Consider the following 26,968-nt stretch of genomic DNA (forward strand, 5'->3'; position numbering starts at 1 on the left):
CTGTAATACTTCAAAACGCACACCAGCTTCTTGGTCTGGACTCTTAACCTTCAGGTCAGCACTCTGCAGTGAGGAATCTTTTTCGGGCCTGCAGGTTTCAGGAAGCCTTCCCTTAGTCTGGGAATGGGGCTGAACTGTCCATTGGCACCTCTGAGGAGGAAGGGAGGGCTATAAGGGGGTTGAGGCCAGGAGTCCACATTCAGCCTCCAGGGAAGCCACCTTTGGGAGGACAGGCACAGGCACAAGGGGTCCAGGGCCAAGAGGTAGCCCAAGATAGAAGGGGCCGCAGAAGACACCACTATCCTGCTGCCAGGGTATACAGGTGGTGAAGCAGCTACCTCAATATGACTGAGGTATAGTGCCGAACGAGGCTCCGTCTCTTAAGGGAGACAGTCAACTATATTTGTCAGATGATTGGGCCTGAGATCTCAGCGAATGTCAGTGGGCACCCCATGCCAGTGGCTCTAAAGATCACAGCTGCCCTCAACATCTATGCCTCTGGCTCTTTCCAGGGCTCAATGGGTGATCTTTGTGGTGTCTCCCAATCAGCTGTCCACACTTGTGTTAAGCAGGTGACAGACACTCTGTTCAGGAGTGCATTGACCTTCATCCACTTCCGTTGGGACCAGGTAAGCCAGACACAGCGAGCCAGAGGCTTTGCAGCCATTGCTGGCTTCCCCCGTGTCCAGGGTGCAATAGACTGTACACATGTAGCCATCAAGGTGCCTGCAGGTGAGCCCAGTGCCTTCATCAACAGGAAGGGCTTCCACTCCATGAACGTGCAGATAGTGTGTGATCACAGGATGTTGATTCTTCATGTCTGTGCAAGGTACCCAGGCAGCTCCCACGATCCTACATCCTCAGACACTCCCAGGTGTTGGGGCTGTTCAGTGCTCCAGCTTGGCTGGATGGTTGGCTGCTGGGTGACAAGGGCTATCCCCTCAGAAGGTGGCTCAAGATGCCTCTTTGACATCCACGAACAGAAGCTGAGCAGTGGTACAATAGGAGCCACGCCTCCACAAGGGCTGTGGTGGAGAGAACTATCGGTCTTCTCAAGATGTGCTTCCGATGCCTGGACAGCTCAGGGGGCACACTCCAGTACCCCCTACATCGTGTCTTGGTGATACTGGTTGCAGGCTGCGCTCTCCACAATCTTGCACCAGAAAGGCTGTGGATGATGAAGATGTAGATGCAGTGGCTGTGGCTGCACTCGATCAGTCCAGCAGTGAGTCCGAGGATGAACACGCATAGGGAAACGCTGAGGGGGTAGACACTGACCTGGGCATACTCCAGCAAAGCAGGGGCACCTGGGAGGCTTTAATCTAAAGAACCTTCAGCTAGCACACCACAGATGGACCTCCAGGACAAGCCTGGGCTGTAAGTTTCATATTCGATACCTAAGTGCCAAATCTTCCAGGTTAGGAACAGTAACTAAGGTCCTTGTTAATAAAGCTGAATGTCCAACAAAGCACTCATTACATTTTTGGGAACCATCCACCTGCAGAAAAAAAGAGGCACCCTCAGCCATGATCACATGTTTGAATTTAATATCACAGACAAAGAAACTATAGGAAACAAAATGAAAAAGGTGTTCAAAATCAAAGCAAATCATAAAGACTTCATCTCGGGCCAACACAAAAACACCAGTGATAAACCCGTGGTGTGCCTAGGGTGCCTTGTGTTTACATTTCCAGGTGTTACATCTTGGTGCTGCCCCCTCGCTAGGAGTGGTATCTAAGACAGCCTGTTCACTCAGCTGTCCTGTTGGCCTCGATGACCTTAGCGGCGTCCTCTGGCCCGTGGAGCCTGTGCTGGCCCCGCCTGGGAGGGATTTGCCAGTTCCACAGCTGGCATCTCCCCAGTCATCGCAGCCTCACCAAAAGCAACGGTCACTGGGAGAGGGGCAGAGGTGCTGCTGCCCTCATCCGGACTGCTCTGAAAGGTGCCCGCAGAGATGACAGGCAGCTGCTGCGTTGACGTGAGGTCGCTTTGGACCTCTCTGCTCACCGTGGATGGATGGGCACTGAGCTGGGAAACTTGGTACCCAGACCATCTCCCACACTGGTACTGACCAGCTGAGGTCAATGCCGATGTGAGGGCTTGCTGGTCAGAGCGCATCCCCAGGAAGCCCTGATGAATCACCTGGAGGAGCCTCTCCATGAGAGCCGCCACTCTCTCCATAGAGGGCACATGGTGCTCGGACATGAAGTTCATTGCTTCAGCGATCATCTGCATAGACTCCTCCACCACGGAGACCAAGCCAAGAATAGCTTCATATATCCCCCCAGCTCCTGCACACCCGGCCACATTTCCTGTGTTTGCTGCGTCACAGACCACTCCAGAGGCACATCATCAGGCACCGACTGAGCATGTGCCTGGTGCCCTGCAGTCCTCCAACTGCTGGCACCATGGGCACTCTATCTCTGCCAGTTCCTCCAGCGACTGTGAAGTGCGCTCACCGCTGTGCCCCGGGACACTAGCCGATGTTCTAATTCCCACCAAGGTGCTAGTATCTGCGCTGGTGTCTGCCTAGCAGAAATGGTGTGACGCTGATGAGACTTCAGGGCCCTCAGGTGTGAGAGGGGGCCTCTGCTGCTCCTGCTCCCGGCCCCGCTCCAATGATGCTGAAAGGACATTGGATCAGTTAACGTGGAGACAGTGACAAAGTGCATCCCCGTCCCCTGGATCATTATGTGCTCATCCTTCCATAAGCAATTGTCAAGCCATGTTGCAAACTTCAATCACTGAAAATTCAGCACTGCTATGGCTGTTGGGAGAACAATGCTGACCTCACTGCTGGGCACACATACCTGCCTGTGGCACCACAGCCTCACCAACACCAGTGGACCTGGGCACATGGCGCCTCTCCAAATCCAGGGCCTCCTGCTCGAAGCGGCTGAGAATCGCTAACTGTGCTGGCCCGCCGCCAGTCCTCACCCGCTCGGCAGCATTATGTGCATTCTTCTCCTGAAAAGGAGGGAAGAGCATTGATTAGTGCAACTTGTACCTGGACTCTCTTCACGGCCAGCACACCCCAACCAGAGTGGGACATTGCAGGGCTCCAGTGGCTCCTCACACCGCTGCTGCCGAACACTCACACAAAGATGTTAGTCCTGTTCCCCTCCCCCCGAACCCTTGGCCAGATGCTGCCTACATCACATTAGGCACCACATGCTATAACCTTCCATAGCAAGGAGGCGCAAGCACGTGGAGCGCAGAGGGCAGCAGATAGTTCGTTGGCACGCCTCCTTGAAGCTCCCCTTCTAGCATGTCATCCTCCTGACTTGGACATATCCTGGAGTTCCAGCACTGAGCCTGGGTCCAGCTCCTCCAGTTTGCCCCCAAACCAGTAATGTGGGTCTCAGTGTACCACATGCTGTGGGAGCAGAACCCATTTCTTCACCACCCTCTCAGGGTGACCTTGGCATGGGCAATATCTGCTGGCCCACCCAGCAAAGGACATTCATTTGTCAATCATTCAATGCAGTAACTGCACTCAGAGTTGCTGGGTGGGGTGGTGGACACCAGGGGGGAAAGCCAACCTGCTGGGTTAAGTGCCCAATGCCAGCATGGTACTGACCTCTCCTGAGCGCAACAAGTCATTGAAGCGCTTGCGACAGAAGACCCAGGTGCGCCACACCACGTTGCTGGAGCTCACCACCTCTGCCATCACCTCCCAGGCACATTTGGTCACGTGGAAGGGGGGCCTCCTCCTCCTGTCCTGGGGTACCAGAACCTCCTGCCGTGCTGCCACCTCCTCGAGGAGGGCAGCAAGGCAATTATCGGAAAAATGAGGGGCACAGTGCTTCCCCACCTACCCCCCCCCCCCCCCCCCCCCCCCCCACCCCTGCCCTACCCTCCTGCCTGGCTTGCACAGCAGCAGTGCTCTGGGAAGCCCTTCCATTGGCCAGGATTCGCAGCCTTCGAAAGGCTGCAGCAGCTTTTTAAAACAGGCAGCCGGGTTGCCATTGGACCTGGTGGTCATTGCAGTCCCATTGCCACCCGCGCTCTCCTACTTTTGATCAAGTCACCCCTCACTCTTCTAAATTCCAGTGGAAACAAACCCAGTCTGTCTGACTTTCCATCATAAGCCATTCCGCTCATTCCAGGTATCAATGTAGTAAACCTCCTTTGAACCGCCTCCAATGTATTTACATCCTTCTTTAAATAAGGAGACCAAAATTGCACACAGTATTCGAGGTGCAGTTTCACCAATGCCCTGTATAACTGAAGCATAACATCCTTAATTTTATGTTCAATCCATCTCGTAATAAAGGATAGCATTCCATTAGCCTTCTTAATTAATTGCTGTAACTGCATACTAACTTTTTGTGACTCATGCACTAGAACACTTACATCCCTCTGTGCCTTGGAATTCTTCAGCTGCTCTCCGTTTAAGTGGTACTCTGCTTTTTTATTCTTCCTACCAAAATAAATAATATTTTCTCACATTATACTCCATCTGCCAGATTTTTGCCCACTCACTTAATCTATCTATATCCACCTGCAATCTCCTCTTGTCCTTTTCACAACATACTTTCCTACTTACCTTTGTGCCATCTGTAAATTTAGCTGCCATGCCTTTGCTCCTCTCATCTAAGTCATTGATATAGATTGTACAAAGTTGAAGCCCCAGCACAGAACCTGTGGGGCTGCACTCGTTGCATCTTCTTAATCAGAAGGAGACCCATTTATGCATACTCTCTGCTTTGTGCCAGCCAGTCAACCTTCTATCCATGTTAATATATTACCCTGTACACCATGAGATTTTATTTTCCGCATTTGATGTGGCACTTTATCAAATGCCTTCTGGAAATCTAAGTACAATAGGTCTGTGGGCAGGCACCCCTTTATCCACAGCGCATGTTGCTTCTTCAAAGAACTCCAATAAATTGGTTAAATATGATTTCCCTTTCACAAAACTATTTTGATTCTCCCTGATTATCTTGAGTTTTTCTAAGTGCCCAATTATCACCTCAATGGTCGATTCTAACAGCTTCCCCACGACAGACATAGTGTGCTTCACACTGAGCCCCATGCTACAATCATGTTAATGAGCTGGTAGTGCAAAGTTTGGGTACTGCCTGTCTCTGAAGGGCCAGGCAATCCCCGAGCCTGATATGGGCCTGTTTGATTCCCCCATTCCTGTTATTTTGATTCAACTGTATAAGAGAGCTGTTGCATTGTTTCCTTAATTATTGTTTGGTCTAAGTAAAATGTTATTATTTATATGAAGTGTGTGCATTTGAACCTGGTAATAAGAAAGGGGTGAGCCTGTATCTTCAGAGGTTTGATTTGTGAAGGAGCAGAGATCTATTTTGAGGTGAGACAGCTGACTCCTGGTGAAAACCTAACACCAACACAAGTACAATGGCCAAATGCTCCAAATTTAAATAGGGGAGAATTTTTCCCCCATCAGGAGGGCGGTTTGGGATTGGGCGCTGGTGGGCCCATAGCAGATCGCTGCCCGCAATCGGCTGCATGCTGCCATTTTGCGTGGGCGGGCCACTTAAGGCCTGCCCAGTGTGACACACACCCGGAAGCGCTTAGCACTACCTGTGCTGGTGGAGGGAGCAGGGAGAGTAGGGGCTTGCGTTCTTTTGTGCACATGCGTGAAAAAGCACAGAAATTTCTCCGAGGCATGGAGCTGCCTCAGGGAAATTAGTTTAATAATAAAACATCGCAAAAAAATAAAAAAATAAAATTACTCAGACATGTCCCCCAATGTGACATGAGCTGGGACATGTTTATGAATTTCCAGAACACATCTTATTGAATTAATAAACACTTCATGAAACCTCAACCCGCCCATGGAAAAATGAAAAATGCGAAGGCCGCCTGGGCTCTTCACCTGCCCTCCAACCTTAAGGTTGGACGGGCAGCCCTGAGAATCAGCTTAATTAGTTAATTAATGGCCTTATCAGGCCTTTGACAGTTTGGCGGGTCCACAGCCGTCTCCAGTGCGCACCCGCTGAACTGAAGCTAGGAAAGACGCGCAGTGACATTGGGACACATGCCCGACCTCACCGCGCGTCATTTTACACGTCGGTGAGTGGGGGCCTTGCACCCCGAATGGAAGATTCTGGCCACAGACACAGTAACATACATAGAATCAGAGGCACTGTATCACACTTTTTATACACAGTAGCTGGAGCAGGTGAACACATTCAGATTTGTGATTATATCTGAGAGAGCTGTGGAAATGCTTGTTCTGCCGCTTCTCTATTCTTGGTTCGAACAGCTAAGTGCCCGAATGATGCCTCCCAGCAGAGATTTTATACATAGACGCACTCTCATGTTAGTACACGGTTAAGGGGCTTGAGGGCTAATGCAGCTATTACATTTAACAGTCTTGTTTGAAGACATGCAGCCATGTAAATATTCCAGAAGCAGCAATAACTAAAAACAATGTATATTTCAAAAACAGAGTAAATAATATTCCTTTGCAATTCAAGACACTGTAACTGAAAATGCTAAATTTGTGCTCATTTATTGTGTGTAGCTTGGGGTGGCAGACAGAGTCTTTAACTGCGACCAGTCAGGCTAATCGGAGATTAGAAGCCAGCCAGTTGTAAGGAATGCTGTCTCTGTGTCGGCATTGTTACAGATCAACAGCTATCACACAGTATTACAGTGCAGAGCAGTCAAAACTCATTAGAGTGTGTGGATGGGATGCTACGTCACGAGTTAAGAAGTGTTCCAGCTGTTAGTTCTACTTGCAGATTGACACCAACAAACTGATTTTTCGCAGAAGGTTGTTAGGAGCGTAGCAGGCTGAGTGAAATCAAATTGTAACAATGATCATGCAGGGGCTAAGTAGAAATATGCAGTGCTGCCCTGTGGCTGTGGGCCAGTGCACCCCTTAATTGGTGCATTGATTAACACTCACACAACATTTGACCTACAAGACTAGTGCATAACCTAAGCTCTGCATTGACACAGGTCAGTGCACTTGCCTAGGTTTGTGAAGCAGTGCACTTCCTTGAAGGCTTGCATGTTATGAGGCTTCAAGAATATCCCCTTGGGCTTTGGATTATGTTCTTCCTTATGGATATGGTACCATATGCTTATCCGTGGTTGTGGGTTACAATGGTTTCCAGTAGGTCTTTTTTTCAAAGCTACCATGTTAGGGTGAAGTATTAAACCAGTACATGATGGAGAGAATATTTAGCTTCAAGAAGAACACACTCAATGAACCTGGCAAATTATTTTTGAGTTTCATACAGTACTCATACCAAAGATTCTCTCCAACATGATTGTTCGTCTCAATCATAGTGATAAACTCAAATGCATTCCTCTCTCTATGCAGTCTGAAAAAAGGATTTGGGTTTAAGACTCCAGCAACATTGAATGATTTTGAAATAGAAGGTGGAACTGTCCCAGAATTTGGCAAAGACAATATTGAGTGGGGAGATCAGTGTGTGACCCGCCGATGGCAATGGCGGCTTTTTATGTCATATTGTGCAGCACTTTGTTAAAAATATTGAGAGGCAGGGGTTTACGTTGGATCACTGGTGGGGCAGCCTCTGATTCACCCACCCCGCCGTGACCTCAGGCCTTCAGTAAACCGGGCACCATGTTTAAGGGCCACCCCTGCACAGAGCTAGCTCTCTTCAAGGACAGGAAGCTGCTAGGAGCTGATGGCTGCCAAAGGGAGGAAACATGCTGACCGCAAATTTAGCGACACCTCCCTCAAATGCCTACTAGACACTGTGGAGTCCCACCATAGTGTCCTCTAACCCTGTTCTGGGCAAAGAACCTTATCCATGGTGACAAATCCAGCATGGGGGAGGTGGCAACGATAAGTCAGCACCAATGCCCTACAAAAGACGACAGCCACCCAGTGCCAAAAGAGGATAAATGATCTCCTCCAGGGTAAAGTCACTCTTCTCATCACTCTCAACTCACACACTCACAAACCCATCACACACCCACAGGGATCTCACTCACTGCCAGTTCAAGGGACATCACCATTCATTCTCTCACACATACCATCATCTGCCCTGAGGATTGTGTCCTCAACCCATCCATGGAACCACTCAGCACATACTAGGCATCCTTCTCACCTGGCCTGTCAGGTATCCTGCTTACACCCTCTCTATCTCTATTCATGCAGGACAAACTGGCACACAACAAATGGGAGAGGCCACAGGCTGGTGGAGGAATGCCTGACATCAAGGTCCTCACAGTCTTTGAGGCTAGAGTCATCCAGCTTACCGTCGACGATCTGGACCATTCTGTGCTGACGGTGAGGTTGGCGGTGTTCAGACAAGTGAGGATCCAGCAGCACAACGTCTATCAGACAACCATTCTGTAAGTGAGTTTCCCTGTTCTGCAGTCACCTGCCATTCACTAATTCTCTCTCCTTGCTTTCGCAAGTACATCTGGGAAGCAATCGAGGGCTTCCACAACCTAGATCCTCAACTCCAGCCCTGAGGACACCATGGAAGAGAAATCCACAGACACTGACATTGAAGACCTGTCACAGTGCTCACCCATACCCTCCACCAGCGCAGAGTCACACACCTCAGTGGGACCTACTTATAGAGTAGCCTCAATCTGGTTAGCACATTGCACTGTCTGATCCAAACAGGCAGCGGAAGGGACTTCACAGGTTGCCTGCTGGAGACCAGGAATCTGCTGAGTCCGAGTCAGATGAGGAGCCTCTGGACTCGGTCATACCTCAATTGCTGGATCTGCAAAGGCAAGCTCGGAAACATCAGGAAGGCATATCCGCTCCACTCCTCAGATTGAAAGGCATGATGGAGGAGTCCATCCGTTTACAGTCTGAGGTGATAGCACAGCATGTCAATGCATGGTAGGATGGTGGCTGCCATGGAGACCTTGGTCCAGGACGTCTGTCCTATGCTGCTGCAGGAGCTGCAGTCCATCGCTGAGGCACTTGCTGGCATCCATGAGAGGGGAGCGGGGCATCTCGAGCTCACTCCAACTGCCCCTTCCTCTCAAGGAGTCAGCCAGGGGCCCTCGGGAGCCATAGGGAGGTGGATCAGCAGGTGCACACCCCAGGGCCATCCACCTAGACTCCGGGAGGGTCTGGCCCATTTGAATCCCCTCTTCCTGTCACCCCAGCGGCTCCAGCTCCACAGGACAAGGACGGTTCCACTGGCACACAGCAGGACCCTGAAAGCAGGCCGAGGCCCTGCAGCTCTCAGCCTCCAGTGGACGACCACCAAAGTCATCACAGGCAACAGGGCGTAGCAGTCAGCAGGCTGCCTCCACCTTCAGTATGGGTGTCAGGGGAGCACCAAGATGTAGTGGCAGTGTTAGGAATGTCAAAAAGATTTAATTGTTTAATATGCACACAGGTGTTAATCACTTGTACTTAATGTTGACCGTTGTAAATAAACTCCCAAGAATGTCTCCGTGTCTATGGCTCCTTGTTATGATGAGCAGTTTTCATGTCACTCAGATGTGAAACCTTGTTTCCTGTACAAAATGAAGGCTAATGTTGCAGTCCAGGGTGTCTCCTCTGTGCATAGTGTCGCCTTTTGTGCACAGTAATTGTCCAGCTTCAAAATCACTCTTCAGATGCCTGCACCTCCATGTAGATTGTGTTTGCTGCAAGAATCTCGTGCCCAAGTGTCACTGGGTCCAATGATGTTCTGTGTGTGCTCTCAGCACTATTGAGGCGGGGCTGCCCCCTGATCTCGATGCCATTCCTAACAGGTGAAGGTGTGGTGCTGAAGGGGACAGGTGATGAAACCCGCCAAAAGATCAACTTGTCTTAAAGTCCATGTGGCCGCTGTATCTCAGCAGCATCTCCATGATATGAGCCTCTTCACAGAGTGTGTATGTGCTCTGCTCTCAGCCAGGCAGAGGTTAGACATTCCCAGATGCGATGTGAAGATCTCAGGAGTGTCCTCACTGCACCTCATCATCATCCTCCTGGAATCTTGTGGCAATGAGGGCCTCACAACTACACCTGCCTCATCTGTCCAGTGCAATGGCCTCATGGCCTGCACCCTCGCCTTCCAGGACCTCAACACCCTCATTCCTTTCGACTTCCTCTTCATCGAAGCAGTCGTGCAGTTCTTGCATCTCATCATCCAGGTCCTCCCTGCAATATTGACAGGTCATATTGTGCGCAGCAAGCCACTAGGATATGTGACACCCTCTGGGGAGTGTACTGGAGTGCTCCACCAGATCTGTCCAGGCACTGGAACCTCATTTTCAGGATTCCAGTGATGTGCTCAACCTAACGCCAGGTTGCAGCATGAGCCTCGTTGTACCTTCCCTCACCAAGAATCTGAGGCCGCCGCTGACCATCATCAGCCACATCCTTTGTGGGTAGGCCTTGTCGTCAAGGATCCAAACCTGCATCCTGTGTGGCCCCTGGAATATTTCAGGGATCTGAGACCTGGTGAGGATGTACAAGTAGTGGGTGCTTCCGGGGAATCTTGCACACACCTGCATGATACATTAGTTATGGTCCCGGACCAGCTGAGCACTGAGAGGGTGGAAGCTTTTGTGGTTCACATACTGGGCTGCTTGTTGCCAGGGAGAGTTAAGAGCCACATGGGTGCAGTCGATGGCATCCTGCACCTGTGAGAATCCAGAAATCTGAGAAAATCCCAGCGCTCATGCTTCCTGGCTTGGCTGGATCCCTGTCAAAATTGTGTGTCTTGGCAAAAAATGGTGCCTGTGACCTCCTGGTTACATTTGTGAGTTGAGGCTTATGAGATCCTGCAAAGGTCCCCTGGAAGGAACCACTGCTGTAGAAATTGAGTGTGGCAGTAACTTTAACCATCAATGGCAGTGCATGCCCTCCGAGTCCCCGCGGTACCAAATCCTGCAGAAGGTGGCATATGTATGTGACCAGTTCCCTTGACATATGCAGGCGTCAGTGACAATGGTTCTCACTCATCTGCAGGTTGTGCATGCACCTTCTGTAAACCTTGGGTCTAGCGATGTGCCTATGAACGATGGCTCTGTGGGGTTCATCCTCTGTATGAAGAGGAGGCCGTGCTGCCCCTTGATCTTCAGGGTACTGCCCCTCCCTTTAGTGAGCCATTACATTCTTCTCCTTCTCTTCTGCCAATAAGCAATCAGGCATACAGCGAGATCACCAGACGCCATGTTCCTGATGGTCTCCTCACTGCAGTATCGAAGAGAGAGACACAAGAGTCAGCAATCATCCCCTAAGGACCACTCTTGGTCAAGTCATCACCTGTGGCTGCCTCTCAAGGCCCCTTAATGCATGCTGGAGACTCCAAGCCACCATATGGCTGCCCAGTGTTTAGTGCGTATGATGGCTCACCATGCCCACACCCAGCACCGCCCCACACCGAATGACTGGGTTCCAGCAGCATTGGCCACTCGACTGCATCCTGAACTCTCTTCTCAGGTGCAGGCATTTTCCTAACTTGCACTCGAAGGCTTTGCAGTTTGCTTGGACCATGAGAGTGACTGTTCAATGTCAACTGAAACATAATGCAAGGGACGAGGAGTGCACCCCTCGGTCAGTGTTTGATAACCACTCTTCCCATCATGATCCTCAGACTTGCTCAGTCAGCATCACCATAGCACTGATCCGAATTTGAAATGCATGCAGGAGGGGTTAACAGTAGAGGAGCAATCATTGGCACTGTGAGGAATTAGTGCTACTTGATTGGGCACAATTGCTTGACTAGGCTTACTCCAAGCATCTCAATTGACCTCAAGCTAAATGCTCTCAGCTGTGGAACAGCTCTCATATTTGACATGTTTTGGCATTTGCCTGGCTGTTTTCTTCCCCTCTAACCCTCCCGGGCACGTGTTTATGTTCAACCTTCAGTCTCTGCTGCCATGACCCCCCCACCACCGACCCCCCCCCCCCCCCCCCCCCCCCCCCCCCCCCCCCACATGCACTGTAGCCCTTGCCCCAAGGTTCCCTTCCCCCAGCAATGTTGCCCTTGCCCCGGCACCATAAGCCAGCCATGGAGAAGCCACTATGGAGACTTGCCTGTGGTCCACACTGAATGCTAGAGCTGCTTCCTTGCATTGGGATCATTGCCAGCACTTCACAAAGTTGTATGCACTCACCTCTCAGTTCTCCTTGAAGCTCAGGCTGCCTTTTAATGGTGGCTGTAAATCATGCCGTCGCAAAATCACGCCGATGTGGGCTATAAATTTGACATGCGGGTTGATTCCAGAGTGTGGTCACAATAATGAGATGCAAATACATTCAAATTAAGTTCCCAGAGTTCAATGACAGGAAACGCGGTACACCACTGACGGGGAAGACACTCACTTCTTGGATTCACGTCACCGGGAGGCGTGCCTAGGGCCTTCTCGTGAGATTCTCTGATCTTTCCACCAACACACCCTTAACGATTGGATGCGGAAAATCCTGGCCAGAGGCTCATTCTAATCATTGCAGTTATATTGAAAGAAATCAGACCCAGGACTGGATACAGCCCAATACACTGTCTGATTCATTAAGAATGTTTCACAGACGCCTAAGAGGACACTCAACGGCTGCAACCAAGCAAGAGACAACTGTATGGATCATAAAACTCCATTAAGTATAGGACCTCCACAAAATTCAGTCCATAAGTGTATTGCGGGGAATCTCTCTCCAGCAAAGAGATTTTTCTTTAGAAGGAACATTTAGAAGTATTCTTTTGGAAGATTGCTCTCAGGGGTTTTATGTAGTCAAAAGCAATGTCAGAAATAAATGTTCAAAGGGACTATAACAAGGGGTTTCCTTTCATGTAATGCACACTGAGCAATCTTTGCTCAACCTTGTTAAATATTGTATAGGGTTAGAGATTGCACTTGTTTCTGTTACTTTTACATTTAGATTCCAGTGCAATCTTCAAACCAGCATAAAACACGGGGGTTGGTAGCATAGTAATAATATTACTGGATGACTAATCCAGAGGTCCAAGAACGGGCAATAAATGCTAGCCTAGCCAGCGACGCCCACATCCCAAAAACAAATTTGAAAAAAGTTGGGGAATTTAGAGTGGAAGTCAGATAAGCCTGAAAACAGCTGAGCTTGTGTTTTCTGTGATCTTACCCTGATTGAAGATTTAAGATTCAGTTTATCTGAATTGAGTGCACACGCAAAACTGGTCCCACCTCCAGGTCAAAATTGTGAGATTGTGCTGGTCCTGACGAGTCTTCAAGTTGCACTCATTTGCTTAGGTGCACAGGCATATTTTTAAAACATTCATATCAGGTACTGTTTACTTTACCAAAAAGCTGACCAGTGTACACCAATAAAACTGATAAATGTTCAATATAGCCCTTGTCACCCATATTCAGTGATTTTAACTCAGATTATTTACAGGTGGATGACTGGACCTAAGCATCAAAATACTTATTTTTGATCATAAGATTATTTTCAGCAGAATTAATGAAACTACCAGATCGCAACTTTTAAATATATTTATATTTCATATAGGATATTTTCTAATAGCCCAATTGTGCTGGTTCATGAAAGATTTTAGGCTAGTGATTATGCACATAAATTTTCATGGAAACTTGAACTGTAATCTAACTGGCTCAATTTCAAGCACATTTTGGGTGTAATTTCCTGATTGCACCCACAGTGGAAAGTCTACTCTATTGTCTACTCATGAAAATAGTTAAATCAGAAAATAGGATTGGCATCTAAGATTAAACTGAGATATTGTCCACCTCTGTAACTTTTGTCATACTCATTAGCTTCAACAGGAGCGCTGGGAGAAAACATTCCTTTGCAATGATTGCCCTGAGGGATCTCTTTTCAGGAACAGTGAATCGAGGAACCTCTCTTCAGAATAACTGTTATGAAGCCTATCACTTCAGCAACATTACAATGGGCGACATCTCCTTGAGAACAGTGTCATGAGGAACCTCCAGGAAACAATAAATTTCTGTGGTTGAATAAAGTCACCCATTTGACAATTGTGTGGAGAGGGGGAAAAGGTGGAAAACCAGCTGAAGTGATCTCTGATGGTTTCAGGAAATCCATAAGCTCCTCATCTATAGCATTGGGGAAAGCGAGTTGTGATCAGGAAGAGGCATCTGGGTTATCCTTACTCTTCAGGATAATTCAGGGGTAGTTGAATAACTTAGCTGTGAAGAAAGGTAAATGGTCATGTTTAAAGTGATCCAGACAAACCTAATGATAAATAACATGGTACACTGTAAACATGTTGGAAGATGGAATTGTACTGGGAGTATAATCAGGGTGTTGGATGTAAACTGATGTAAGGAGTTATGAGAAGATTGGTTGCAATATGTTATTTGGGTGAACGGACAAAAATATCTAAACTTTTTAGAAATTCATTCATGGGACATGGGCTTCGCTGGCTGGGCCAGCATTTATCGCCCATCCATGTTGCCCTTGAGAAGGTGATGGCGAACTGCCTTCTTAAACCGCTGCAGTCCGTGTGGTGTAGGTACACCCACAGTGCTGTTAGGGAGGGAGTTCCAGGATTTTGACCTAGCGACAGTGAAAGAACAGTGATATATTTCCAAGTCACAACGGTGAGTGACTTGGAGGGGAACTTCCAGGTGGTGGTGTTCACATCTATCTGCTGCCCTAGTCCTTCTAGATGGTAGCAGTCATGGGTTTGGAAGGTACTGTCGAAAGAGCCTTGGTGAATTCCTGCAGTGCTCCTTGTAGATGGTACATTGCTGCTACTGTGCATCGGTGGTGGAAGGAGTGAATGTTTGTGAATGTGGTGCCAATCAAGTGGGCTGCTTGCCTTGGATGGTGTCTAGCTTCTTGAATGTCGTGGGAGCTGCATTCATCCAGGCAAGTGGGGAGCATTCCATCACACTCCTGACTTGTGCCTTGTAGATGATGATCAGGCTTTGGGGAGTCAGGAGGTGAGTTAGTAGTCGCACGATTTCTAGCCTCTGACCTGCTCTTATAGCCACAGTATTTATATTGCTTGTCTTGTTCAGTTTCTAGTCAATGGTAGCCCCCAGGATGTTGATAGTGGGGGATTCAGTGATGGTAATGCCATTGAAAATCAAGGAGCGATGGTTGGATTCTCTCTTATTGGGGACGGTCATTGCCTGACACTTGTGTGGTGTGAATGTTACTTGCCACTTGTCAGCCCAAGCCTGGATATTGTCCAGGTCTTGCTGCATTTGGACATGGACTGCTTCAGTATCTGAGGAGTTGTGAATGGTGATGAACATTGTACAAACATCAGCAAACATCCCCACTTCTGACCTTATGATGGAAGGAAGATCATTGATGAAGCAGCTGAAGATGGTTGGGTCAAGGACACTACCCTGAAGAACTGAGAAACATGCATTAAGCCATCACTACTGAGAACTTGGAAGCCAACAACACAAATAGATTATATTTATATAGCGCCTTTAAGGAAATAAAATATCCCAAGTCATTTCACAGGAGCATCATAAAACAAAATATGACACCAAGGCATATTAGGAGATATTAGGCCACTTGACCAAAAGGTTGGTCAAAGACATAGGTTTAAGGAGAGTCTTAAAGGAGGGGAGCCAGGTGGAGAGGAAGAGAGGTTTAGGAAGAAAATTCCAGAGCTTAGAGCCAAGGCAACTGAAGGAATGGCCACCAATGGTGGCATAATTAAAATTGGGGATGCTCAAAGGTCAGAATTAGAGGAACACAGGTATTTGAAACAGTTATGGGGCTGGAGAAGATTACAGAGATGGGGAGGTGTTAATCCACGGAGCAATATGAAAACAAGGATGAGGATTTTAAGATGAAGCTGTTGTTTAACAAAGAGCCAGTATAAGTGAGTACAGAGGTAATAGGTGAATGGCATTTGGAGCAAGTTATAGGGAACAGAGGTTGTGCTGAACTCAAGTTTACAGAGGGTAGAATATGGGAGACTAGTCAAGAGTGCTTTAAAATAGTCAAGTCTGGTGGTAAGAAGGGTATGGATGAGAGTTTCAACGTAAGAGCTGAAGCGGGTGCGGAGACAGATGATGTTATGGAGGTGGGAATAGATAGTCTTAGTGGCAGTGTGGATATATAGTTGGAAGCTCACCTTGGGGTCAAATATGACATGTTCAGTATCAGACCAGGAGTGGAATGGAATCGACAAGGAAGGAGCAAAGTTTGTGGTGGGGATCAAAGACAATGACCTCAAGTTTCTGAATATTTAATTGGAAGAAATTTCTACTTATCCATTACTGGATATTGGATAAGGAGTCTGACAATTTAGAGAGAGAGAAAGATGGTGCTGAAGTAGAGCTGGTGTCATCATAGTATATTGGAAACTGACATATTTTCAGATGATGTCACCGACAGGCAAGTGTAGAAGAGAAACAGTAGGGGTCCAAACCTTTGGGGGATATCAGAGGCAACTGTGTTGGAAAGGGAAGCAAAACCATGACTATTCGGTCTTTAATAAGAATGGAACCAAGCGAGTACAGCCCCACTCAGAAGATGGAGAAGTGTTAAGGATGATATTGTGATGAACTCTGTCAAAGACTGCAGACAGATGGAGAAGAATAAGAAGGATCAAAGAGTTGTTAATAGCAGTGGTACTGGCTAAAGGAGGTACTAATGGTGACATTAAGAGCGGAAAGCAGAATGTGATAATGTCCAGACCGGGGTAAGCACTCTTGAAAGTGATAGATGTCTCTAATGGGGATGGGGTGGGGGGAGGGGACGTTGGTGGGGAAAAGATCAAAAATAGGCTAAAGCTGGGGATAAAACAATGAAAAGAAATGGAAATAAATTTTAAAAATAATAATAATGAAAATAAGTGGAAAAAATAAAATAAAAATTGAAAAATAAAAATGAATATAGAAAAAAGGGGGATGAAAAAGGGTGAGGATGCAGGGGAGAGTTCATGATCTGAAGTTGTTGAACACAATGTTAAAAGCAAAAAACTGAAGTTGCTGGAAATCCAAAACAAAAACAAAAATACCTAGAAAGACTCAGCAGGTCTGGCAGCATCTGCAGAGAGGAGTACAGTTAACGTTTCGAGTCCGTATGACTCTTCAACAGAAATAAATAAAAATAGAAAAGAGGTGAAATATAAGCTGGTTTAAGGGGGGTGGGGTGTAGAGCTGGATAAAGGGCCAGTGATAGGTGGAGATAACCAAAAGATGTCACAGACAAAAGGACAAAGAGGTGTTGAAGGTGGTGATATTATCTGAGGAATGTGCTAATTAAGGGTAGAAAGCAGGACAAGCAAGGTACAGATAGCCCTAGTGTGGGTGGGGTGGGGGTGAAGAAATCGAAAAAGGCTATGTTAAGACTGGAAGGCTGTAAAGTGCCTAATTGGGAGATGAGGTGCTGTTCCTCCAGTTTGTGTTGAGCTTCACTGGAACAATGTTCAACAACTTCAGACCATGAATTCTGTCCTCCATCGCCACCCCTCTTTGATTACCCTTTTTTCTATATTCATTTATATTTTTCAATTTTTTTGCACTTATTTTTATTATTATTTTTTAAATTTATTTCCATTTTTATTCATTGTGTTATCCCCAGCTTTTAGCCTATTTTCAATCTTTTTTCCCACCATCGTCCCCTCCCCCACCCCATCCCCACTAGGGCCATCTGTCACTTTCCAGAGTGCTTACACTGGTCCGGCCTTTATCACCTTCTGCTTCCACTCTTAATGTCACCATTAGCATCTCCTTAGCCAGTATCACCACTATTAACAATCCTTTGACTTTTAGTTTGTGACATCTTTTGTAACCTTTCCTTTGCCTCCACCTATCACTGGCCTATCCAGCTTCACCTGTTCCATTCCCCTTAAACAGTATATATTTCGCCACATTTCTACTTCTCTTTAGCTCTGAAGAAGAATCATATGGACTCGAAATGTTAACCTGCCTTTCTCTCCACAGATGCTTTCAAACCTGCTGAGTTTTTCCAGCATTTTATGTTTTTGTTTCACATTTCCAGCATCCGCAGTATTTGCTTTTATAAGAAGGGCCATTTGCCTTTGACAGAGTGACCTTGAATATCATTTGTGATTTTGGTAAGAGCGGTCATGTTACATGTGGCAGAGGTGGAAGCTGTTTGGAGGGATTCAAACATGGAGTTCTGGGAAAGATGAGTACAAATTTGGGAGGCAACAACATATTCAAGGACCTTGGAGAAGAAAGGAAGGTTGGAGATGGAGGGATCAAGGTTTTTTTTTATGGAGAGGGGTGATGACAGCAGATTTGAAGGAGAGAGGGACAGTACCTGAGGAGAGAAAAACCATTAACAATGTCAGTTAAATGGGAATCAGGAAAGGAAAACAGTAGTTTAAGGGGAAAAGGGTCGAGAGAACAGGAGGTGGGTTTCTGAGGCTCAGGAACCTTATCCATGATTTTAGTTAAATGGGAGACTGCAATCCCGGTTTAATGAGGGTGGAAAGTAACACAGATTAAGGGAACAGAATTAATGTACCCTTTTCTCCAAAAATAAAACAATTATCACTTAATATTCATTAGCACAGAGCAATTTCACCTTTAATGCTACACACTTTAGAGAATTGGTTGCACATACATTCTGGTCTCTTTCTTGTTTTCAACTTAGAGCCAGACATCAGGTCACATGTGCACTCTTCCGTTTAGAATAAATCATCATTCATTTCAAATTTTATGCTCACATTATTTATGTCATGTTTTCGAGAAATTTTGCGGAAGTATCAGTTGATGTGGTGGTGCTTATTTGCATAACTCAAGGTGATAGTACTGCAATGCCTGAAGTGCTGCCTTTTGGATGAAATGTTAAACAAAGGCCCCATCTGCTGACTGGGATGGAGATAAATGAGGCCGTGGCACTATTTCAAAGAAAAGCAAAAAGTTATCCCTAATACCCTGGCCAATATTTATCTCTCAATCAATATAAAAAAAACAGATTACCTGTTATTTGTCTGGACAAAACAGTGGCTACATCTCAAGAAGTGCTTCACTGGCACTTTGGGATGTCTGGCAGTCATGAAAGGTGTAAATTCAAGACTTCCTTTTTTCCTTTTTTAGAGTCAAACATTAAAGAGCTGAAACCTGCACTGCTGTCTGTTTCCAGATACAGGAGGTTTTTAATGACTGAATAAATTAGCCTCCTAAGAGATTCTTGTTTAGTTGATTATTGCTCAACATGTTTACCTAGCCTGGTAATGATAGTAAATCCACAGTGAATTATTGTGTTGATTGTTACACATGCAAGCCTCATTAACTCTTGGCTTCTGGCAGGTTTGAGACCTACCTGTTTATGTGTGTTGATATGAGGTAGAATCATGGTTTGTGTATAGTCAGATTATCTGTAATAACCCTTCCATAATCCAGAAAACAGGACCATCTACTAACACGTTCACTGACTGGTTGGATGTGAATTCATTATTATGACTGTGTTCTGCACACCATAGGCAATTGCTTAATAGAGGCTATACATAAGACTGAGAGTTGTAGTGAAAGCCTATAGTTAAGTGAATCCAATCCCATGCCAGTGCGTTTGATTCATAACTGCCCTCTGAGGTGGTCCATCACCACTTTTTCAGGGCAGTTAGGGATGGGTAATAAATGTTGGCCTTTTCAATGATACCCGCACTCTGAAAATGAAAAGCGAGAGGGTGCCAGGACCTTGGCTAAAAAGGTTAAATTCTCATTCATGACCAGCGTCATTAAGATCATGAAATTAAACACCACAGCGCTGCTGGAAGCCTTGAGCTGTAAAGAAGTAAGCCAGCTGCTTCCAGCCACTTCCATTGTGGCTTGCCTCCTCATTAACAGAGTACGAGCACAGACGGACTGTGTGAGTGACAGAAGAATGTGAATCGTGACGTCAAACAGACTCTAACACAAATTTGTCACACAATCTGCCATTTTGGACTGCACAGGCCCAGTTACACCTTTTCTTAATCATTCCCTGCTGAGTACATGTTGAGCTGCACTAGAGGACTACCCTCCCCTCGCGTTCTACCCTCTCCCTGCCCACATTCCTCACTAATGTTACTTAAAGTGCTAACCATCTAACTTCCAGATGAAGTGCTTTCGACTTACATTTACAGGTACAGAGTTCATGGAAGCACTGTGTTGTGTTATTGGAGGAGGTTTGCCAATTTTTTGGTTTTTCAAAGGGCTGGATGTTGACAAGGGGTGCAGAGGTGTTGTTTGACCTGTCAGCAGAAAGCTGTCTCTCATTCATTGAGGCTATTGCTTTGCAGTCCCTCTTGGGCTGCAGACAGGGACAAGGAGCACAGGCTGCAGAGAGGTGAAGCAGTGCACACAGTGGGGAGGAGGAGGAGGGCACTCAATGGGAGGCTATACCCACCTACCTCAACATGGCTGGGAGCAGTATGGATGCACCTGTGTTTCATCAAGGAGGTGAACAATGAACTGTGAGACCTCCTACAATCTGACCTGCAGCCTCACAGAAGTGAAGGATAGTGCTGCCAGTGGCTGTCAATGTCACTATTGCCCTAAATTTCTAAACCAGTGGATTTCAGTTTGTATGAATCACTGCATCTGGGAGGTGACAGAAGCCCTGGACAGAAGGAGAGGGGACATCATCAATCTTCTCACTAACCAGGTAGAAGCAGGAGGAGAGAGTATGTGGTTTTGCCAGGCTGATAGGATTCACAGTGGTGCAGGTTGCACTCGACTGCATTCATGTGGCTCTGCGGGCTCTGCATGTTAATGGGGAGATGTTCTGTAGCCTCAAGGGTTTCCACATTATCAGCGTGCAGTTGGTGTGCAATCATGACCAGATGATCCTCTTGATGAATGCCTGCTAGTTTGGCAGCAGCCAAGATACATTCATCCTGCATCAGTCAGACACATCTACCATCTTTACACCACCACAAAGAACCTCAGGCTGCCTGCTGGGTGATAAGTGGTTCCTGCTATAAAACAGGCTACTGACTCTCTTCCAGTACTCGACCATGCAAGGGCAGGGCCCCTATACTAAGAGCCAAGAGGCAACAAGGAATGTTGATGTCCTCCAGTACTCACTAGAGTATATGTCCATGATTGCTGTGGCCTACAAACTTGCCATCATGTGAAAGCAGCCATTGCCACCATGTATTTGGAGTCCAACTTGAGAGGAGGGAAAGGAAGAGGAAGACAAGGAAGTGGAGAAGGAAGAAAAGCAGGGAAGAGGCATCCAAGGTCCTTTCGTCCAGACAGGTTACGAAGACTCTTGTCCTCTAATATTTCATCACAACATCATAGTTGCTCCAAGATTCCCACCTTTCAATCCAGCTGTTAAGTACCATCATAGTACCATCTTGTCAAAGTCCTGAGATAAAAGCTACCAACAAGAGAACTATCCCATAACAGCTCTATCCAACAACACTTCCATAAGGCATGCAAAACTGCCCTTTTGCATCCTCCTTAATGCTTTCTTGTGGATGCTTTTTCTGTCCTAGGGCTCCTATATGCAGTTCTACCCCAGTGCCTGTAGCATGGCTGATGGAAGGCTGCTGACTTTCAAAGGGAGAGACTGCAGATGACTTTGCAACTCAATCCCAAACTGCTCTTGGCCTTGAGGGCCTGGCTTTGGACTGTACCATCCTGATATGGGTGGCAGCATTCTCAGCTGGCTGGCTGAGTGGCAAGAGCAAGGGCACTGGCAGAGAGGCATTAGCGGAGCACAAAAACTGTCATCTGAAGAAAGGACAACAGATTTGTATATCACATCATCACTGCCACTCTGTCAGAATGGCATCTTTAACGCAATGGAAATTATGAAGAGAATCATGATTGCTAGCTGGGTACGAGGCATTAATGTGTAAATTCAGCTAATCTAAATCACAAACTAGCTAGATATTTTTCAAAAGTTTTTGATTTATAAAATTGAGGTAACTGAAAGCCTTCAAGGCCCTGTGAACACCATCAATTGTTCTCTGTACTTATGGGACCTCAGCTAATCAGTGGAATTAAACTTGTCTCTGTATTGCAGATTCCTGGAGAAATTAATAAACTGAGATGCTGATCTGTAGAGAGCATTGCTGACTTTCTTCATGCAGTACTGGGCTGCTGCTTGACTGATGTGACAGGGATTATTTGAGGCTGCCTGAAAAGAATCAGTTACAAAAATTTAAATAAAAGCAGTGTTTGCATTCACAGCCACGGGTAATGCTTACTCCTTAGTAATGTGGGCTGCCTCTCTAATGTTGGTATAATGTCCCACTAGTCTCTGATACATTGATTTGAGTTGTAAAATCTAGCTAAGGCCTATGAGATCAGTAAACCTTATGGAGTGAATATCTGCATTAGAATCAATTGTCTTTCATGTTGTTCCATTCTAATTTTCTCTGTTCTAGTCACTCTCATTCTCATCATTCTCTTTATAACATATCAAGAGAAAATTCCATTAGGAAATTCACTTCTCCCCAAAATATTTCAAACGATCAGATACCCACTTTAAAAGTCAAAGTGATGCTCTCGTAGCCTCTCCCTCACTAACAGTGCTAATTTTAACCCTATTACATGCCCATCTTTGCCCGTGCCTCAGCTCATTGGCTGCTTAAACCCTCATCCATGCACTTCTCACCTCTAGACTTGACGATTCTAATTGTCTTTTTGTCTAGTTTCCTATCATCCACCCTCCGTAAATCTGAGCTCATCCAAAATGATACTACCTGTATCCGAACTTGCATCAAGTGCTGTCCACCCATTACCCTTGTGCTTGCTGACTTACATTAGGTCCTGGTCCAATGCACCTAAGTTTTAAAATTCTCATCTTTGTTTATAAATCCTTCCATGACCTCATCCCTCCCTATTTCTGTAATCTCGTTCAGCCCTACAGCCCTAAAACCCTCTGTTATCACTGTAATCCTCCAATTCCAGACCCTAGCATATCCCCAACTTTCTTCACTCCATCAGTAAAGTGATGGAAAGCACCATCAACAGTGCTATCAAGCAGCACTTGCTCAACAATAACCTGCTCACTGACGCTCAGTTTGGATTCAGGCTCAGACTGGTAAGTGGCAAATAACTTTTGCGCCACACAAGTTTCAAGCAATGACCATTTCCAACAAGAGTCAATCTAACCATCTCTCCATAATGTTCAATGACATTACCATTGCTGAATAAACCACTATCAACATCCTGGCGTTTACCATTGGCCAGAAACTGAACTGGACCAGCCATATAAATATTGTGGTTAGAAGAGCAGCTCAGAAGCTGAGAATTCTGAGGTAAGTAACTCACCTCCTGATTCCTTAAAGCTTGTGGATCATCTACAAGGCAAAAGTCAGGAGTGTGATGGAATACTCTCCACTCACCTGGAACAGCTCCAACAACACTCAAGAAGTTCAACACCATCTAGGACAAAGCAGCCCACTTGATTGGCACCTCATTCACCACCTTAAATATTTGGTCCCTCCACCACTGACACACAGTGGCAACAAGATGCACTGCAAGATCTCACCAAGGCTCTTCGACAGTACCTTCCAAACCCATGACCTCTACCACCTAAAATGACAAAGCCAGCAGATGAATAGGAACACCACCACCTGCAAGTTCCCTTCAAGCCACACACCATCCTGACCTGAACTATATCCTGTTCCTTCACTGCCGTTGGATCAAAATCCTGGAACTCCCTTCCAAACAACACTGTGGGTGTACCTACACCACATGGAGTGCAGCATTTCAGAAGGCAGTTCACCGCCACCTTCTCAAGAGCAATTAGTTGGCTTAGCCAGCAAACCCCACATCCTGTGAATGAATAAATAATAAAATAAATCATTGGAGGCCAAGCCTTCAGTTGTCTAGGCCTAAAGCTTTGGAAGCTCACCCCAAAACCTCTCCACTTTATACCCAACCCTTCTCCTTTAAGACCCTCCTTCAAACCTTTCTCTTTGATAACTTTTGGTTATCTATCTTATAGGTAAGATACAAATCAGGAGCAGGGATAGACCATTTGGCCCTTTGAGCCTGCTCAGCCAATCAATAAGATTGTGGCTGATCTGATTGTGGCCTCAATTCCAGATTCCCACCTACCCCAGTATCCTTTGGCTCCCTTGTTAGTTAAGAATCTATCTACTTCTGCCTTAAAAATATTCAATGACCCTGCCCCAACCAATCTCAGAGGAAGAGAGTTCCAAAGACTAATGGCCCCCGAGAGAAAATAATTCTCCTCAACTCAGTCTTAAATGAGAGATTCCTTATTTTTAAACGGTGTCCCTAGTTCTAGTTACTCCCACAAGGGGAACCATCCTTTCAGCATCTACCTTGTCAAGTTCCCTCAGGATTTTGTATGTCTCAATAAGATCAGCTCTTATTCTTCTAAACTCCAATGGGTACAGGCCCAACCTGTTCAACCTTTCCTCATAAGAGAACTCCTCCATCCCAGGTATCAGTCGAGTGCACATCCTCTGAACTGCTTCTAAGGCAATTATAACCTTTGTTAAATAAGGAGACCAAAACTGTACACAATACCTCAGAAGTGATCTCACCAATTCCCTGTATAACTGTAGTATAACATATTTACTTTTATATTCCATTCCCTTTGCAATAAACGATAACATTCCATTTGCCTTCCTAATCATTTCTTGTTCCTGAGTACTAACTTTTTGTGATTCATGTAACAAGACACCCAGATCCCTCTGTGCCACTGAGTTCTGAAATCTTTCTCCATTTAAATAGTATACTGATTTCCTATTCTTCCTACCAAAGTGGGCAAGTTCATATTTTCCCACATTATACGCCATCTACCAAATTTTTGCCAACTCACTTAATATATCTATATCCCTTTGCAGGCTCCTTATGTCCTCTTCATAACTTACTTTCCTACCTAAATTTGTGTCATCAGCAAATTTAGCAACCAAACATTCTGTCCCTTCATCCACAGCATTGACATAAATTGTAAATAGTTGAAGCTCTAGCACTGATGCCTGAGGAACTCTATGCGTTAAATCTTGCCAATAAAATTCACCCATTTATGCCTACTGTATGTTTCCTATTTCTAACCAACGCTCTATCCATGCTAATATGTTACCCCCTACAACATTCTGCGTAGTAACCTTTGATGTGGCACTTTGTCAAATGCCTTCTAGAAATCTAAGTACGGTACATCCATAGGTTCTCCTCAATCCATGTTGCTTGTTAGTTCCTCAAAGAACACCAATAAATTAGTTAAAGATGATTTCCCTTTCACAAAGCCATGTTGACTCTGCCTGATTGCAATGAGATTTTCAAAGTCCTCTGCTATAACCTTCTTAATAACATTTTTCCAATGACAAAAGTTAAGCTAAGTAGGTGGCCTGTAGTTTCCTGCTTTCTGTCTCCCTCTTTTCTTGAATAGAGGAGCCACATTTGCTATTTTCCAATCTGACGGGACTTTTCCAACATGTAGGGAATTTGGAAAATTAAAACCAATGCATCTACTATCTCAGCAGCCATGTCCTTTAAGACCATAGGATAATGTCCATCAAGACCTGGGGACTTACCTGCTTTCAGTTCTAATAATTTTCTCAGTACCCTTTCTCTGGTGATTGTATTTGCTTTAAGTTCCTCCCTCCCTTTCACCTCCTGATTCATACTTATTTCCAGGATGTTATTTGTATCCTCAACAATGAAGACAGATGGAAAACATTTGTTCAGTTCATCTACCATTCCCTTATTTTAATCATTAATTCCTCACACTCATTCTCTAGAGGACCAACTTTATTTACTCTTTGGGTAGAATCATCCCAGATTTGCACTAAGTATGGTAGTGGGTGGGAAAAAGAACATTTTACCTGCCAGCTGCAATGGTGGCTTTTCACGCCATATCGTCCCATTCCCACCTCATTAATTATCCCAGGAAACACACCAAGCTGTTAGCAGGGCAACCTCTGATTCACCTGCCCTGCCATCACCTCAGGATTTCACAGCACCCCTGCACAGAGCTAGCACCCTCCACGTAATAGGAAACTGATGGCTGCCCCAGATTTAGCGACGCCTCCCTTGAGCACCACTGAATGCAGTGGAGGCCCACATGAAGTCCTCTATATCCACTCTGGGCAAAGACCAGCAAGCAAGGTTACCCATCCAGCATGGGAGGCAGAGGCAGTGGTGGTCAGTGCCAACGCCCTGCAAAAGAGGTCAGCCACGCAGTGCAGGAAGAGGATGAATACTCCCATCCATTCTGCCAGGGTCAGTCACTCTTCTCATCACTCAACTAACACACTTACAAACCCATCACATATCCACAGGGATCTCACACCTCAAGGGCCAACACCACTAATTCTCACACACACCCTCACATCTCCATCAGACTTATACCCTATAGAGCTTGTGTCCTCATCCTATCCATTGCTCCGCTAACCACATAAACATTCCCTGCAGTGCCATGCATCCTGTTCACACTCTTTCCATGTGTTTTCATGCAGGAGAAGCTGGCTCATAGCAGCAGAAAGAGATCCCAGGCAGGGGATGGAGTGCCCCACATTAGGCCCCTCACTCATTTTGAGGAGTGTGCCAGCGCGCAGACTGATGAGGAGGTGGACCACGCCTGCGGCAAAATTGTGGTTGGCAGCGAACGCCCACGTGAGGATCCTGCACCACATCATCCCTCTCTCAACACAACTGTGAGTGCTCTCTCTCCTGCTTTTGACTGTGCTGCCATGCATTAATTATCTCTACTCTGGTTCACAGGGAGCTCTGCCAAGCGAGCGACACCTTTAGCCAGCCAGTCCCTCAGCTCCATCCAGGTCTGTGCCTCCATTGAAGAGCTGGAAATAAGCAGCCTGGAAGAACCATCACAGCGCTTACCCACACCCTCCACCAGTGCAGAGATAGATACCTCAGTGGGACCTAGATCTAGAACAGGCTTGGGTTCACAATCTGGTGGTCACTACATGGGCACGTTTCCTCAGCAGCAGGAGGCAGGTTCAGCCAAGCTCCCTGGCACTAGGAGGACTGCTGGGGAAGAGGCATCTGTGAGGTCTGAGTTAAATGATGAGCCTCTGGATTCGGTCTTCCAACTCATCCTGGAGTGTCAGCAGAAGGTAGGGGAACATTATGCAAAACTGTTGGAAGCCCCCAACACAATGGCACATGAGTCAGAGGAATGTGTCCACCTGCTCTCTGATGAAGTGGT

This window comes from Carcharodon carcharias, chromosome 21, assembly GCF_017639515.1.
Source record: "Carcharodon carcharias isolate sCarCar2 chromosome 21, sCarCar2.pri, whole genome shotgun sequence".
Lineage (NCBI taxonomy): Eukaryota > Metazoa > Chordata > Chondrichthyes > Lamniformes > Lamnidae > Carcharodon > Carcharodon carcharias.